Source organism: Mustela putorius, unplaced genomic scaffold (assembly GCF_011764305.1).
Source record: "Mustela putorius furo isolate JIRA1106 unplaced genomic scaffold, ASM1176430v1.1 tig00003834_pilon_pilon_pilon, whole genome shotgun sequence".
Classification (NCBI taxonomy): Eukaryota; Metazoa; Chordata; class Mammalia; order Carnivora; family Mustelidae; genus Mustela; species Mustela putorius.
In genome coordinates, this window is record NW_025421987.1 from 25,262,386 (window position 1) to 25,279,524 (window position 17,139).

Here is a 17,139-nt window from a genome sequence, read left to right on the forward strand (position 1 = left end):
CCAGCAACCCTCAGTTTGTTTTGTGAGATTAAGAGTCACTTATGGTTTGTCTCCCTCCCAATCCCATCTTGTTTCATTTATTCTTCTCCTACCCCCTTAAGCCCCCATGTTGCATCACCACTTCCTCATATCAGGGAGATCATATGAGGAAGAGAAATTCTTTAAAAAGAATAAGAATTATTGAGATTATCTTCAGAAAGGCAATAATTCAGCTGGAAGCTGCCTTAGTCATATAAATAATGACAACCCAAACACACTGGAATGATTTACAGAGTTCTGAAAAATAAATATTGCCAATCTAAAATTCTTTTTCCAGCAAAATACCCTTCAAATATGAAGGAGAATGCATTACTTTCTATTGCTATATAACAAATTACCAAAAATTTAATGGCTTAAAACAAAGCCATTTATTGTATCCCAGCTTCTATAGGTCAGAAGTCTGGGTATAGCTTAACTAATAGAACATTAAATGAAACAATAATAATATTGAAATCAATCCAAAAGAATGCAGGAAAGAGAAAAGAAATGGGCATGACATATAAAAACTGAACACTAATACAGTATATTTAAACTCAAATATATTGGTACTCACATTAAATATAAATGCCCCCGGAAATAAATAATTTTCACACCAGATTTTTTTTTTTTTAATTTTAAGTAAGCTCCACACCAAATGTGAAGCCTTAACTTACAACCCCAAGGTAAAGAGTCACATGCTCTATAAATTAAGCCAACCAGCGGCTCCTCAGACTGGATTTTAAAAACAAAACACAGCAACTATAGACTGCCAATAGTAGGTATATCTTAATTATAAATATATAGAGAAGTTAAAAGATGGGGGCACCTGGGTAGTATAGTGGGTTAAGTGTCTGCTTTCAAATCAGGTCATGATTTCAGGGTCTTGGGATTCACCTGAGACCTGAGATCTTTGCTCAGTGGGGAGTCTGTTTCTTCCTCTCACTCTCCCTCTGTGCTATTTCTCTCTCAAATAAATATATAAAATCTTTTTAAAAAGTTAAAAGATGGACAAAATCATAACATACAAACACTTATGTAGCTAAATTGGTATCAAACAAAATAATATTAAGGCAAAAATATGACTAGAGTTAAAAAGGGAATCTTCATAATGATGAAACAGTTTACAATGAAGATGTAGCAGTATGCACTTAAAATATATAATCACATTTTATAAAACAAAAATAGACCCTCAAGTGAAAATAATATTTCTATAGAGAGGGAGTTGTTGATATTTCTCCTGGTTACTGATAGAACAAACATCAAACTTTGTAAAGTTAAAGAATATTTAAACAATACAACTAATAAAATGATTTAATTCACACATACAAAACATGTAATTTAACAATAGAAAAGCAAATGAACAAAAGTTGGTCTTACCTTGGGTCATAAAAGCAAGTCTCCATAAGCTTTCAAATGATTGGCATTGTACAGAATATGCAGCCCAAACACAACTGGGCTGGAAATTAATAACAAACAATGACAACTTTCCAAATATGACAAAAGAATAAAAAATAGGAATAAATCTCTAATTACTTAGTCCAAAATTTAAAACCTTTCCACAAATTATTCCAGGCCCAGTAGACTTCAGCAGTAAATATTATCAAATAGTTAAGAAACAGCAACACGGAACTCACACAAATTCATTCATACAATATTTCAAAAAGTGGAAATATTTCTTAACTTCTCTAAGGCAGCATAACCCTGATACCAAAACCCTGCAAGGATGTCATGAGAAAGGAAAATTTCCAGAAAACTTACACTAATTAACACAGAGGCAAAAATTCTGAACAAAATATTAACAAAGTCAAAAAGTACATAGGAAAAATAATCCGCCCCAGGGATGTCTGGGTAGCTCAGTAAGTTAAGTGTCTGACTTTGGTTCAGGTCATGATCCCCAAGTTTTGGGATCAGTTCCCACAGGCTCCCTGCTCATCAGGGCACCTGCTTCTCTCTCACCCTCTACCCCTCCCCTCAACTAGTGCAATTTCTTTCTCTCTCTGACTCAAATAAATAAATAAATAAAATCTTAAAAAAAGAAAAGAAAAGATAATCCATCCTGAACAAGTTACATTTAGCTGAGAATGTGAGGTTCTTTTAAATTCAAAGATTAAACAACATAATTCACCACAGTAACAGAATAAAGGAGAAAAATCATAGATCATCTAAACAGGTGATGATGAAGGCATTTGATGAACTTTAACATTTATTCCTGACTCAAAAACAAACAAAGAAACAAACAAACCTCTTTGGTACTGTTACACTGAGAAATTGTTTGGCACTTTCTTATAAAACTAGACATAAAGGCTCCAGATGATCCAGCGATTGCACTCATGGAAATTCATCCCAGAGAAATGAGAACATACATTCACACAAAAATCTATACATGCATGTTCATAGCAGACTTATTCATGATAATCAAAAATTGAAACAATCCAGGGGTCCTTCAATGTGAACAAAATGTGATGTATCTGTACTGTGGAATATTACTCAGCAACAAAAAGGAATGAATTACTATATTTATATACAAAACAATTTGGATGAATTTCCAAGAAATTATGCTGAGTGAAAAAGTCAATCCCATTCATTACTGTATGACTTATTGGATTTATATACAATTTTTAAAAATAAAAATTTTAGAAATAGGGAAAAAAATCAGTGCTTACTAGATGTTAGGGATAGTAAGGAAGAAGAGGATAGAAGGGAAAAACCTTTGCTTATAAAAGGCAACAGGAGGAATTTTTGTAGTGATGCAACTGTTCTGTATTTTGAGTTTGGTGGTAGATATAGGAACTACACATGAGGTAAAACTGAACAAAACTAAATACACATTAGTACAAGTAAAACTAGGGAAATCTGAATAAGATTGGTGGATTGTAATATAAAGTCCTGATTATAATATTATACTATAGCTCTGCAAGATGTTATCATTGAAAGGAACTGGGTAAAGAATACATAGAATCTTTCTATGTTATTTCTTACAACTTTGTATTAATCTACAAATTATCTCATCAAAACTCCAATGAGATACCACCCCACACCAGTCAGAATGGCTGAAATTAACACACAAGAAACAACAGATGTTGGAAAAGATATGGAGAAAGGGGAACCCTCTTATGCTGTTGGTGGGAATGCAAACTGGTATAGCCATTCTGGAAAATAGTATGGAGGTTCCTCAAAAAGTTAAAAATAGAACTACCCTATAATTCAGCAATTGTACTATTTGGTATTTACCCAAAGGATAAAAAAATACAGATGTGAAGAGGAACATGCACGCTAATGTTTATTATAGCATTATCAACAGTCAAACTATGGAAACAGCCCAAGTGTTCATCGACTGATGAATGGATAAAGAAGATCGGAGATATACTCATGTGTGGAATTTAGGAAACAAAACAAGTGAACATACGGGAAGGGGGAAAAAGAAAAGGCAGAAGCAAACCATTAGAGCCTCTTAATGATAAAGAACAAACTGAAGACTGATGGAGGAAAGTGGGTGGAGGGTGGGCTAAATGGGTGATGGGTATTAAGACGGGCACTTGTTATGATGAGCACTGGGTGTTGTATGTCAGTGATGAATCACTAAATTCTACTCCTGAAACCAATATGATACCATGTTAACTGACTAGAATTTAAAAAAAAAATGGGGAAAAAAATCTACAAATTATCTCAAAATAAAAAGTATGATCACAAAATAACTCCTAATAAACTGGTAATAGTTGAGAATTTTCAAATCTAATCAAAAGTATTTCTTAAAAAATACAACTAATATACTTTTTGAGGATATATTGAAACTTTTTTTAAGATCAAGAACAGAATAAATACCTGCTGTCCTCACTTTTATTCACCACTGTATTAGAGGTTCTAGCTTTGGAATAAAGCAAAACATGAAATAAAAGTTGTAAGGACAGGAAAAGAAAACTGTCATTATTCACAGATCATATGGTTGTATAAGTAGATTCCCAAAAAACTACAGGTAAATTTTGATATTAATAAATATATTAATGAAGCTACTGGAAAAATCGATGTACCAAAACTATATATATAATACACAAAAATAAATTGTATACATTAGTAAAAAAAGGAAAAAATATAAAACACATTGTTTACAATAAAATAAGATTAAATGCTGAAGAATAAATCTAATAAAGTTTTGTAAGTCCTCTGCATTGAAAACTATAAGCATTATTAAGAAAAATTAAGGAAGATGAAATAAATGACAAAAATGTCATCAATGAGTTTTTCAAAATCATGAAGTATTATGAAGTATTATTAAGTATTATGAAGACATCAACTTCTTGAATTGATCTATGGAGGAAGTACTATACCAATCAAGATCCCAGAAAGTTTTTGTTATTATTGTTGATGAAACTGACAAGGTGATTATATAGTTTATATTGAAATATAAAGAAGGAGAGCTAAATCACTGTTAAAGAACACCATGGGAAACTTTGCCCTACTGAGAATTATTTACAGGAATTATTAAATTATGTCTAAAATATTAAAAAGCAATATAAGCTAAGGGAGGACAGTACTTTCACAAAAACAGACAAAAAGCCCACTGACACAAAATAAAAAATGCAGAAACAGTTACTGCTTGGTTGGACACACAATTATGACAAAAGTAGAGCTGCAGAAAAGTGGGTGAAAGATTATCTTTTCCATAAATAGTGCTGGGTCCATGCATTAATCTTGTATAACTGTCATAACAGATAACCACAGACTTATCTTAAAACAACAGAACTTTATTAACTTACAGTTCTTTCTGTCAGAAATCCAACACAAGTCACAATGAGATAGATCAAAGTACTGGCAGGGCTGTGTTACTCTCTAGAGACTCTAAGAGAAAATCCATTCCCTTGCCATGCTCAGATTCTAGAAGCTTCCGGGGTTCCCAACTCACTGTTCCACATTGACTCTTGGCCCCCTTGCTCCATTTTCAAAGCCAGCAATGTTGCATTTCTCTGATTATTCTTCCCTACTCACATCTCTCTCTGACCACAGCCTGGAAAGGTTTTCCTGTTTTAGGGACCCATTTGATTAAATGTGGTCCGATCAGAAAACCCAGGATAGTCTCCCCATCTTGAAGTCATATCTGCAAAGTTCCCTTTGCCATGAAGATCTCTGTGATTAGGACATGGACATCTTTGCAAGGCCATCATTCTGCCTACCACAGTCAACTAAGCATTCCAATGTAAAAAAAAAAAGAGAAACTTCCTATTCCTCTTACCATACACAAAATTGATTCCAGATAGACTGTAACTCCAAAAACAAATAGAAGTTTGGAGGAAAATATAGAAGATTCTTATCTTCATGATAATAGGGTGGTGAAGAATTTCATAATTAAGACACAAAATCATTTGACATAGGATTGAGAATTTGGTCTACATTAAAATTAAGAACTTCTTTTCATTAAAAAGTCCTATTTAAAAAGTGAAATGCAAGCAACTGAGTGGGAGAAGATATGAGGAACACACACCACCAATGAAGGGCTGTGTCATTTTGGGTTCCCCCAAAAGCCATGCCTGAAAAGGGAACACAGGTACAAGAGTGTGTGTTACACTTCACAAAAATACAAGTCAACAGCATCCCCCCTCAACTGAAAAAAAGGTGTGAAATGTAATATTTAACATTTATGAAATGTTTTTGATGGCTAACCTCTGGACTAAGGATTTTGTATATATTAACTCAGTGAAGGCTTAAAACATGCTCAAGAGGTAGATGCCTTTATAGTTGCCATTGAGGAGGAAGCTGAATTACAGAGTAATGTCCTAAAGCTACTAAATATTGTTCCTGATAGTGGAGATTTTATCTTTTTTTATGCTACGTTCTCAGTGCCTAGAAAAGTGCCTCTTAACAGAATCAGTGGCAAAAACAGGATTCGAACCCATACTGCCTCTAGTAAAGACTGCATTCTTCACCAGAGCACAAGACAACTCATAATGTTTCTCATCAATTTCAAATGTCCTACTCCAGCTGAGGCTATGAGAATAAAGACAATAAAGGTACAGGAAAGTGAAAATTAATTTAAAAATTTCATTCTTTAATGTAGATGCCTTAGAGAAAAGGCAGATGAGAGAAAACAAAGGCCTGAAGAATGTTGTAAAATACTTCTCTTCCCCGCTGGGTTTAAGGTTGTATTTCTGTCATTGCCAGTCACGTTAGCCCTTACCAATGAACTGCACGGATTTTAAAAACTTAACTTCCATAACCATTGTCTCAACATCCCAGCCTAATCCTTCACGACACTCTCTCTGCTAAAAGACATGTTGGGGTCATCGGAAGCCAAAATCATGTTCTGAAAAACAAATGTTCCTCTAAGAAATAGACAGCTGGGGCTTTCACATTAAATACAGAGCATATTCCCCCCAGCAGTGTGGGACCCTAACAGTTCAGGGATGCTGATCAAGAAACATGTTGTCCAAACTACAGATCTCCCTTTAGAAGTTTTTATTGCTGGTGTTGATGGTGGGGTGTTGGTGGTGTTGGTGACAGTATGTGTGTGTGTGTGTGTGTGTGTGTGTAAATTCATGCAAGGGTGCACTCTCCTTTTAAGAGAAGTGATTACAGTGTAATTTCATATAAGTCCCCAAAGTCTCTTCTAAGATATCACAATTTCCCTTCCACTGGAAGATGGCCAGGTTGTTTTATGGTGGATAAGGGGAATTATCTCAAAGTATTACTCATATTTTTTCACTGAAACATGCACTTAAGGATCACTAATCAAAATTTGTCAGTCAAAGCTACCGATGTGGTTATTACCATGATTGTACATACAAATTTTTGGCACTAGTTATTATGTCTCTAGGGAATATGAGTAGTTTAAAATATTAATGTATTTCTATTACTTATGCATTTTATTTTCTATGAAGTATGTTTATGTATATATCCATTACCATATCAAACCACAATACTATTAACTGAGCCTACTGAAAACAGATGATTTATATTTTCATTACTGTAAGTTTCTTTATAGTGACTTACTCAGTAAATAAAACTTATTTATTTTGAAAACTAAAATTTCATGTACCCTTACTTGAATTATATGTAATAAAGTTGCAGCCTGAAGGGAAAAGTTTAGAGAAAAAATAGCATATCTGGAGGGCTATAGAAAAAATTATAAATATATGATATGCAGGATTATTTATTATTTCTCAAATATTATATCAACCCCCTAAAAAAAAATCATCACCATGACCAGTGTCAAGGAGCTTACTGCCTATTTTCAAATAGACTTCAGGTCTGATGTTCAAATCCTAATTCATTTTTAATTAATTTTTGTATATGGTGTCAAATAGTGGCCCAGCTTTATTCTTTTTCATGTGGCTGTACAGTTTTTCCAACACTATTTATTGAAGAGAATGTCCTTTTCCCATTGTATATTCTTGGCTCCTTTGTTGTAAGTTAATTGACCATACATGTATTTCTGGGCTCTGGGTTTGTAAGTCTTTTACTATTCTTACATCAATAAATCAGAAAAAGAAAGCATTTATTTTTAATACAATGGCATAAACAGCACATTAGAAAAAGCATGGATTTTGGGAGTCAAACAAAAATGAATTCAAACCCAGACTCTGCCACTAATTAGTGGTGTTACTATAGGTGTTACTATACCTCTCTTAGACTTTGTTTTTCACTTTTGTAAGAAGGAATAAAACATGGCAGGACTGTTGCGAAAAATTTTTATCCATCAATTTCATCAACATTTAAGCATTTATAAATACTATAATAACAACACAAAAATTTAAATAAATAAAACTCTCCTGCATCCAGCTATGGTTTGTTCATCAATATCTCGAAAATGTGGCACCACAACTCAGCCCAAATATGATATAACATCAGCTAAAAAACTCCTCAAGTCCTTGATTATCTCTATTACCACACAGCACTGACCAGCTAGCTATTTCTGGGAGGTGCTGGGTAAGTGTGTGTTGCATCGGTGGAGCCTGAGAATATGAATCAGTACATAGTAAGAGCAGGACTGGTTATCTTCTCTGATCTGCTTCCTAGAACTGCTTATTGAAAACTGAACAGCAGCCTTGAGGCTTCAAAAAAGGCTCATTTATAGTATCCTTCACTGTGGTAAAAAGGTCTGGTTGGAACCCAATGAGGCAAAAGAAATCACCCACACCAACTCCTATCAGTGGATCTGGAGGCTAATCAAAGATGGACTGATCAGGGGCACCTGGGTGGCTCAGTGGGTTAAAGCCTCTGCCTTCGGCTCAGGTCATGATCCCAAGGTTCTGGGATTGAGCCCCGCATCGGGCTCTCTGCTTCTCAGGGAGCCTGCTTCCTCCTCTTTCTCTGCCTGCCTCTCTGTCTGCTTATGATCTCTGTCTGTCAAATAAATAAAATCTTAAAAAAAAAAAAAAGATGGACTGATCATTCAGAAAACATTCACTGACCATTCCCACACTCAGTGCTGAATAAACACCTTGCCCTGCTATAAAGGCAGGTATAACAGGCACAAGTATGCAAAGGGCACTGCCAAATGCCTGAGAAGTAACCTGCATGAGAAGTCAGAGCTGGCTGCTCAGGAGATGCAGTGAATATAAGAAGACTGACAACTGCATGTATCACAGCCTATACTTGAAGGTGAAGGAGAATGTGTTTAAAAACAAGCTGATTTTTATGAAACACATTCATAAGCTGGAGGCCAACAAGGGTAGCAAGAAGATGCTGACCAAGCTGAGACACACAGGTCTAAGGTCAAGGAAGTACATAAGTGCTGGGAGGAATAGCTCCAGGTCAAGGAAGAGAACAGGACAGAGACCAAGAACTAAGGCTCCCCTCTTTTGTCTGTACATACTGGCCTCCAGAATTGTATAGCTCCATCATTATTCAATAAAATAAGCCTTTATTTGCCTGGGTGGGGTGGATGAATTACATGTGTTTTTCTGCCAACTTATGTGGTCATAGCGAGCATTTGACCAATTGAAAATCTAGGTCTTTTTTCATATGAACCGCTGTTCAATAAGCTCTCCCTGTTTATGGATGATTGAATTACTGAACGGAAATACAGGATTTTTTGCTAATCTTCAGTTACATTTTATCATATTAACTTCAGCCAATTTGATTTTACCTGTTGAGTTCTGTTAGCCCTTAATCTATCATTATGCATGCTAATTATGCCTTCCAGACTTAAGGTGTATAAATTTGATTAAAGTGTAAAACTCTATTCATTCAATGCAACAAGCCCCTGCCCCAGAAGAACAGCAAGGATATCCAGCTAAGACCAAGTTTACCAATCATAGAGAACTGCAAAACTCCAGTGCTAAGGGAAAATAATATATAGATTTCGTGGGGATTTTTCCCCCTACAATTCTTTAGTTTTTCAATTTTCATTTTTTTCTCTTTCCTTTTCCAATCAATTTCTTATCTTATCAACTCTCTTAAAAATCATTTTTAATTTTTCATTTTTTACAGTTATATTCTATCTTTTCATTATATTTAATTTTATTTTTGTGTATATACAAGTTTTTCTTTCTTTACAATTTTGAGATCTAGTTTTCTAATGAAGAAACCAAAATACACACAGGATTCAGTGTATTGCTCTATTCTGTTCACCTGTTAGATTATATTCTTTCTTCTTTAATTTTCACCTTTTTTTTTTCCTTTGGCTCAGGTCTCTTCCGATTTGTTTAGTGTATATTTCTTCTAGGGTCATTGTTGTCATTCCAGTATTTTGTTCTCTTGTTCATCTATTCTTCTCTGGACAGAATGACAAGACAGAAAAACTCATCATAACAAAAGAGAACAAGAGGGAGTACTGACTGCCAGGCACCTAATCAGTATGGATGTAAGTAAGATGTCAGAACTAGATTTCAGAATAACAATTATAAAGATACTAGCTGGGCTTGAAAAAAGCATAGGAAACACTAGGAAAGTACTTTCTGGAGAAATAAAAGAACTAAAATCCAGTCAAGTCAAAATTTAAAAAGATTATTAATGAGGTACAATAAAAAATAGAGGTTCTAATTGCTAGAATAAATGAAGCACAAGACAGAGTTAGTGATATAGATGACAAAATGATGGAGAATAAGGAAACTGAGAAAAAGAGAGATAAACACTACTGGATCATGAAGGGAGAATTCAAGAGACAAATGATACATAAAGTGAAAAAATATTAGAATAATTAGGATCCCAGAAGAAGTGAAAAGAGAGATGGGGAGGGGCAGAAGGTATGTTGGAGCATATTATAGCAGAGAACTTCCTTAATCTGGGGAAGGAAACAGACATTTAAACCCAGAAGGAACAGAGAATTCCCCTCAAAAATCAATAAAAATAGTTCAACACAAGACATATAATAGTGAAACTTGTAAATCTCAGAGACAAAAACAAAATCCTGAAAGGAGCTCAAGACAAGAGGTCTGTAAACTACAAGGTTAGAATAATAAGACTGGCAGCAGACCTAACCACAGAGAGTTGGCAGGCCAGAAAGGATTGACATGATATATTCAGTGTGCTAAGTGAGAAAAATATGCAACCAAGAATATTTTATCCAGAAAGTCTGTCAATCAAAATAGGAGAGATAAACTCTTTTTTTTATTTATTTACTTTTAATTTATTTATTTCAGCATAACAGTATTCATTGTTTTTTCACCACACCCAGTGCTCCATGCAATCCGTGCCCTCTATAATACCCACCACTGGGTACCCCGACCTCCCACCCCCCACCACTTCAAACCCCTCAGATTGTTTTTCAGAGTCCATAGTCTCTCATGATTCACCTCCCCTTCCAATTTACCCCAACTCCCTTCTCCTTTCTAACTCCCCATGTCCTCCATGCTTTTTGTTATGCTCCACAAATAAGTGAAACCATATGATAATTGACTCTCTCTGCTTGACTTATTTCACTCAGCATAATCTCTTCCAGTCCCGTCCATGTTGCTACAAAAGTTGGGTATTCATCCTTTCTGATGGAGGCATAATACTCCATAGTGTATATGGACCACATCTTCCTTATCCATTCGTCCGTTAAAGGGCATCTTGGTTCTTTCCACAGTTTGGCAACCGTGGCCATTGCTGCTATAAACATTGGGGTACAGATGGCCCTTCTTTTCACTACATCTGTATCGTTGGGGTAAATACCCAGTAGTGCAATGGCAGGGTCATAGGGAAGTTATATTTTTAATTTCTTGAGGAATCTCCACACTGTTCTCCAAAGAGGCTGCACCAAATTGCATTCCTACCAACAGTGGAAGAGGGTTCCCCTTTCTCCACATCCTCTCCAACACATGTTGTTTCCTGTCTGGCTAGTTTTGGCCATTCTAACTGGTGTAAGGTGATATCTCAATGTAGTTTTAATTTGAATCTCCCTGATGGCTAGTGACAATGAACATTTTTTCAGGTGTCTGATAGCCATTTGTATGTCTTTATTGGAGAAGTGTCTGTCCATATCTTCTGCCCATTATTTGATATGATTGTCTGAGATGGATGAGGTAGAAACCAGAGATACAGTAGAATGTATCAATGAATCTAGAAGCTGGTTTTTTGAAAGAATCAATAAGATTGATAAACCATTGGCCACACTAATCCAAAAGAAAAGAGAGAAAGCTCAAATACATAAAATTATGAATGAAAAGGGAGAGATCACAACGAACACCAAGGAAGTAGAAACAATCATCAGAAGTTATTATCAACAGTTATATGCCAATAAGCTTAGCAACCTAGATGAAATGGATGCATTCCTGGAAAACTATAAACTCCCAAAATTGAACCAGGAAGAAATTGACAACCTGAATAGACCAATATCTAGTAAGCGGTGATCAAAAACCTCCCAAAAAACAAGAGCCCAGGACCTGATGGATTCCCTGGGGAATTCTACCAAACTTTCAAAGGAGAAATAACACCTATTCTCCTGAAGCTGCTTCAAAAAATTGAAGCAGAAGGAAAACTTCCTGACTCTTTCTATGAAGCCAGCATTACTCTGATCCCCAAACCAGGCAAAGACCCTACCAAAAAGGAGAATTTCAGACCAATATCACTGATGAATATGGATGCTAAGATTCTCAACAAGATCCTAGCAAACAGGATCCAACAGCACATTAAAAAGATTATCCACCATGACCTGGTGGGATTCATCCCTGGGCTCCAAGGATGGTTCAACATTCGCAAATCAATCAATGTGATAGAACAAATTAATAAGAGAAGAGAGAAGAACCACATGGTCCTCTCAATTGATGCAGAAAAAGCATTTGACAAAATCCAGCATCCGTTCCTGATTAAAATGCGTCAAAGTATCGGTATAGAGGGAACATTCCTGAACTTCATCAAATCTATCTATGAAAGACCCACAGCAAATATCATCCTCAATGGGAAAAAGCTTGCAGCCTTCCCGTTGAGATCAGGAACACGACAAGGATGCCCACTCTCACCACTCTTGTTCAACATAGTATTAGAAGTCCTAGCAACAGCAATCAGACAACAAAGAGAAATAAAATGTATCCAAATTGGCAATGAAGAAGTCAAACTCTCTCTCTTTGCAGATGACATGATTCTTTATATGGAAAACCCAAAAGACTCCACCCCCAAACTACTAGAACTCATACAACAATTCAGCAACGTGGCAGGATACAAAGTCAATGTACAGAAATTAGTGGCTTTCTTTTACACTAACAATGAAAATACAGAAAGGGAAATTAGAGAATCGATTCCATTTACTATAGCACCAAGAACCATAAGACACCTGGGAATAAACCTAACCAAAGAGGTAAAGGATCTGTACTCAAGGAACTACAGAACACTCATGAAAGAAATTGAAGAAGACACAAAAAGACGGAAGACCATTCCATGCTCTTGGATAGGAAGAATAAACATTGTTAAAATGTCTATACTGCCTAGAGCAATCTATACTTTTAATGCTATTCTGATCAAAATTCCACTGGTATTCTTCAAAGAGCTGGAGCAAATAATCCTAAAATTTGTATGGAATCAGAAGAGACTCCGAATCACTAAGGAAATGTTGAAAAACAAAAATACAACTGGGGGCATCACGTAACCTGATTTCAAGCTTTACTACAAAGCTGTGATCACCAAGACAGCATGGTACTGGCATAAAAACAGACACATAGACCAGTGGAACAGAGTAGAGAGCCCAGATATGGACCCTCAACTCTATGGGCAAATAATCTTCGACAAAACGGGAAAAAATATACAGTGGAAAAAAGATAGTCTCTTCAATAAATGGTGCTGGGAAAACTGGGCAGCTATATGTAGAAGAATGAAACTCGACCATTCTCTTACACCGTACACAAAGATAAACTCAAAATGGATAAAAGACCTCAATGTGAAACAGGAATCCATCTGAATCCTAGAGGAGAACACAGGCAGTCATCTCTTCGATCAGCCACAGCAACTTCTTTCAAGATATGTCTCCAAAGGCAAAGGAAACAAAAGTGAAGATGAACTTTTGGGATTTCATCAAAATCAAAAGCTTCTGCACAGCCAAGGAAACAGTCAAGAAAACAAAAAGGCAACCCATGGAATGGGAGAAGATATTTACAAATGACAGTACAGGCAAAAGATTGATATCCAGGATCTATAATGAACTCCTCAAACTCAACACACACAAAACAGGAGAGATAAACTCTTCCAGGAAAAACAAACTAAAAGAATTTGTGATCACTGAACCAGCCCTGCAAGAAATATTAAAGGGGATATTTAAAGCAAAGTGAGAGCCCAAAAGTGACACTGACCAGGAAGGAACAAATACAATATACAGAAACAGAGATTTTACAGGTAATACAATGGCACTTAATTAATATCTTTCAATAGTTACTCTGAACGTAAATGGGCCAAATGTCCCAATCCAAAAACACAGGGTATCAGATTGGATAAAAAAGCAAGACCCACTGATATGCTCTCTGCAAGAGATGTGTTTTAGATGTTAAAACACCTCCAGATTGGAAGTGAGTGGGTGGAAAACGATTTGTCATGCTAATGGACCTCAAAAGAAAGCTGGGGAAGCAATCCTTATATGAGACAAATTAGATTTTTTTAAGTTTATTTATTTGACCGATAGAGATCACAAGCAGGCAGAGAGGCAGGCAGAGAAAGAGGGGGAAGCAGGCTCTCCATTGAGCAGAGAGCCCGATGTAGGGCTCGATCCCAAGACCCTGGGATCATGACCTGAGCCAAAGGCAGAGGCTTTAACCCACTGAGCCACCCAGGCACCCCGAGACAAATTAGATTTTAAACCAAAGACTGTAATAAGAGATGAGGAAGGGCACTATATGATAATTAAAGGGTCTATCCAACAAGAAGATCTAACAATTGTAAATATTTATGTTCCTAACATGGGAGCAATTATATAAACCAATTAATAAAAATATTTAAAGAAACCCATCTCCTACTTTAATAGTAGGAGATTTTAACACTCTCCTCACTGCAATGAACAGATCATCTAAGCAGAAGATCAACAAGGAAACAAGGGCTTTAATGACACACTGGACCAGAGGGACTTCATAGATATATTCAGAATATTCTGTCCTAAAGCAACAGAATACACATTCTTAGGGAGTGCACATAGAATAATCTTCAGAACTGATCACAAATCAGGTCTCAACCAGTACCAAAGGATGGATATCATTCCTTGAATATTTCCAGACCATAGTGCTTTGAAATTGCAAGTCAATCACACGAGGAAATTTAGAAAAATCTCACATACATGGAGGCTAATGAGCATCCTACTAAAGAAAGAATGGGTCAACTAGAAAATTAAGGAAGATTTTAAAAATTCAGGGAAACACAGGCACCTGGGTGGCTCAGTCATTAAGTGTCTGTCTTTGGCTCAGGGCATGATCCCAGGATTCTGGAATCGAGCCCTACATCAGGCTCCTTGCTTAGCAGGAAGCCCGCTTTCCCTCTCCCACTCCCCTGCTTGTGTTCCTGCTTTCATTGTCCCTCTCTTGCTGTCAAAGAAATAAAATCTTTTAAAAAAATTCAGGGAAACAATTAAATGAAAATACAACTGTTGAAATCTTTGGGATGCAGCAAAGGCAGTCCTAAGAGGGAATTATATAGCACTACAAGTCTTCCTCAAAATACACAACCTAACCTTACTCCTAAAGAAGCTGGAGAAAGAATGGCAAATAAGGTCTAAATCAGAAGAAGAGAATTAATAAAGATTTGAGTGGAAATCAATGAAGTAGAAACCAAAATAATAGTACAACAGATAAATGAAACTAGGAGTTGTTTTTTCAAAAGAATTAATAAGATCCATAAACCCCTGGCCAGACTTATGTAAAACAAAAGAGAATAGACCCAAATAAATAAAATTATGAATGAGAGAGGAGAGATCACAACCAACACCACAGAAATACAAATAACTTATAAATACAAATAACTATAAGAACATATTATGAGTAACTATTATGAGTAACTATATTATTAGGCAATCTAGAAGAAGTGGATGCATTCCCAGAGATGTATAAATTACCAAAACTGAAACAGGAAGAAATAGAAAACCTGAACCGACACATAACCAACAAGAAAATTAAAGCAGTAACCAAAACTCTCCCAACAAACTAGAGTTCAGGGTCAGATGGCTTCCCAGGGGAATTTTACCTAACATCTAAAGAAGAATACATATTCCTCTGAAGATGTTTCAAAAAACAGAAATGGAAGGAAAATTTCCAAACTCTTTCCATGCGACCAATATTACTTTAATCCCAAAACCAGACACAGACCCCACTAAAAAGGAGAATTACAGACCAATATCCCTGATGAACATGAATGTCAAAATTCTCACCAAGATCCTAGCCAATATGATCTTACAGTACATTAAAAAGATTATTCACCATGACCAAGTGAGATTTATTCCAGGACTGCAAGGTTGGTTCCTCCACAAATCAATCAGTGTGATACACTCCATAATAAAAGAAAGAACAAGAACCATATGATCCTCTCAATAGATGCAGAAAAAGCATTTGACAAAGGACAGCATCCTTTCTTGATTAAAACTCTTCACAGCATAGGGATAGAGGGAAAATATCTTAACATCACAAAAGTAATATATACGAAAAGCCCACAGTAACTATCATTCTCAATGCAGAAAAACTGAGAGCTTTTCCCCTAAGGTCAGGAATACGTCAGGGCTATCTACTATCACCACTGTTGTTCAACATAGTACTAGAAGTTCTAGTCTCACCTATCAGACAACAGAAAGAAATAAAAGGCATCCTAATGGGCAAAGAAGAAGTCAAACTCTCACTCTTCACATATGACATGATACCCTATGTGGAAAACCCAAAAGATTCCACCCCAAGGTTATTAGAATTCATACAGGAATTTGGCAATGTGGCAGCATATAAAATCAATGCACAGAAATCAGTTGCATTTCTATACACTAACAATGAGACTTCCTATGAGAAATTCCACATATGAGTGAGATTACGTGATAATTGTCTTTCTCTGATTGACTTATTTCTCAGTGCCTGAAACTATTAAATATCATCCTTTCTTTTGAAGATATGACATAGAAATCCCTGTTTTCTCCCTCTCCCATGATTTTTGGGAACTTTTGAAATCTGCTTTTCCAAAATGCAAAGTACTCATTTTGCTCTGTCAATTGTCCCTTTCTTAAAAAGCAACAACTTTAAACTTTTAGGTTCCTTTTTGCTTTCTAACTGTTCAGTCAGTATAATTCACTGACTGCTTTCTATGCCAAGGCACTCTATTAAGTGCTCTGGGAGATACAAAGGTGACTGAGAAGGCCCTGTCTTTATGAGGTTTATAAACTAATAGGGGAAATAGGGAAACACATGCACAAAGAACAAAATAAAGAGCATAATAAGTGCTCTGCTAAAAACATTTTTATTTATTTTTAAAGATAAAAATTTATTGATTGGAATTAAGTCCAGAAGAGAGATCCTTGCTACTTCCTTAATCATTAGTAAGACAGTAAGGTGAAATAACACCGTACAGACAGAAAGTTTGGATCAGGTTGAAAAAAGTTTAAGAGGAGCTGTATAAGTAATAAAAAAAAAAAAATTGCCTTTGTATTTTCAGCACATTCTAGAGGAGAAGGTACATTGGACCAAGCTGATCATATTCCATAATTCAAAAGTCATTTCATAAGATTACCAAAATTTAAAAGTGGTATTATGGATCAAATTTGATTTA

At 35.7% G+C, this 17,139-nt stretch overlaps 1 pseudogene; it reads left to right on the forward strand.

Moving 5' to 3' along the window:
- The window catches only part of LOC123394305, a 48,121-nt pseudogene that overhangs the window by 22,195 nt on the left and 8,787 nt on the right, over positions 1–17,139 (forward strand).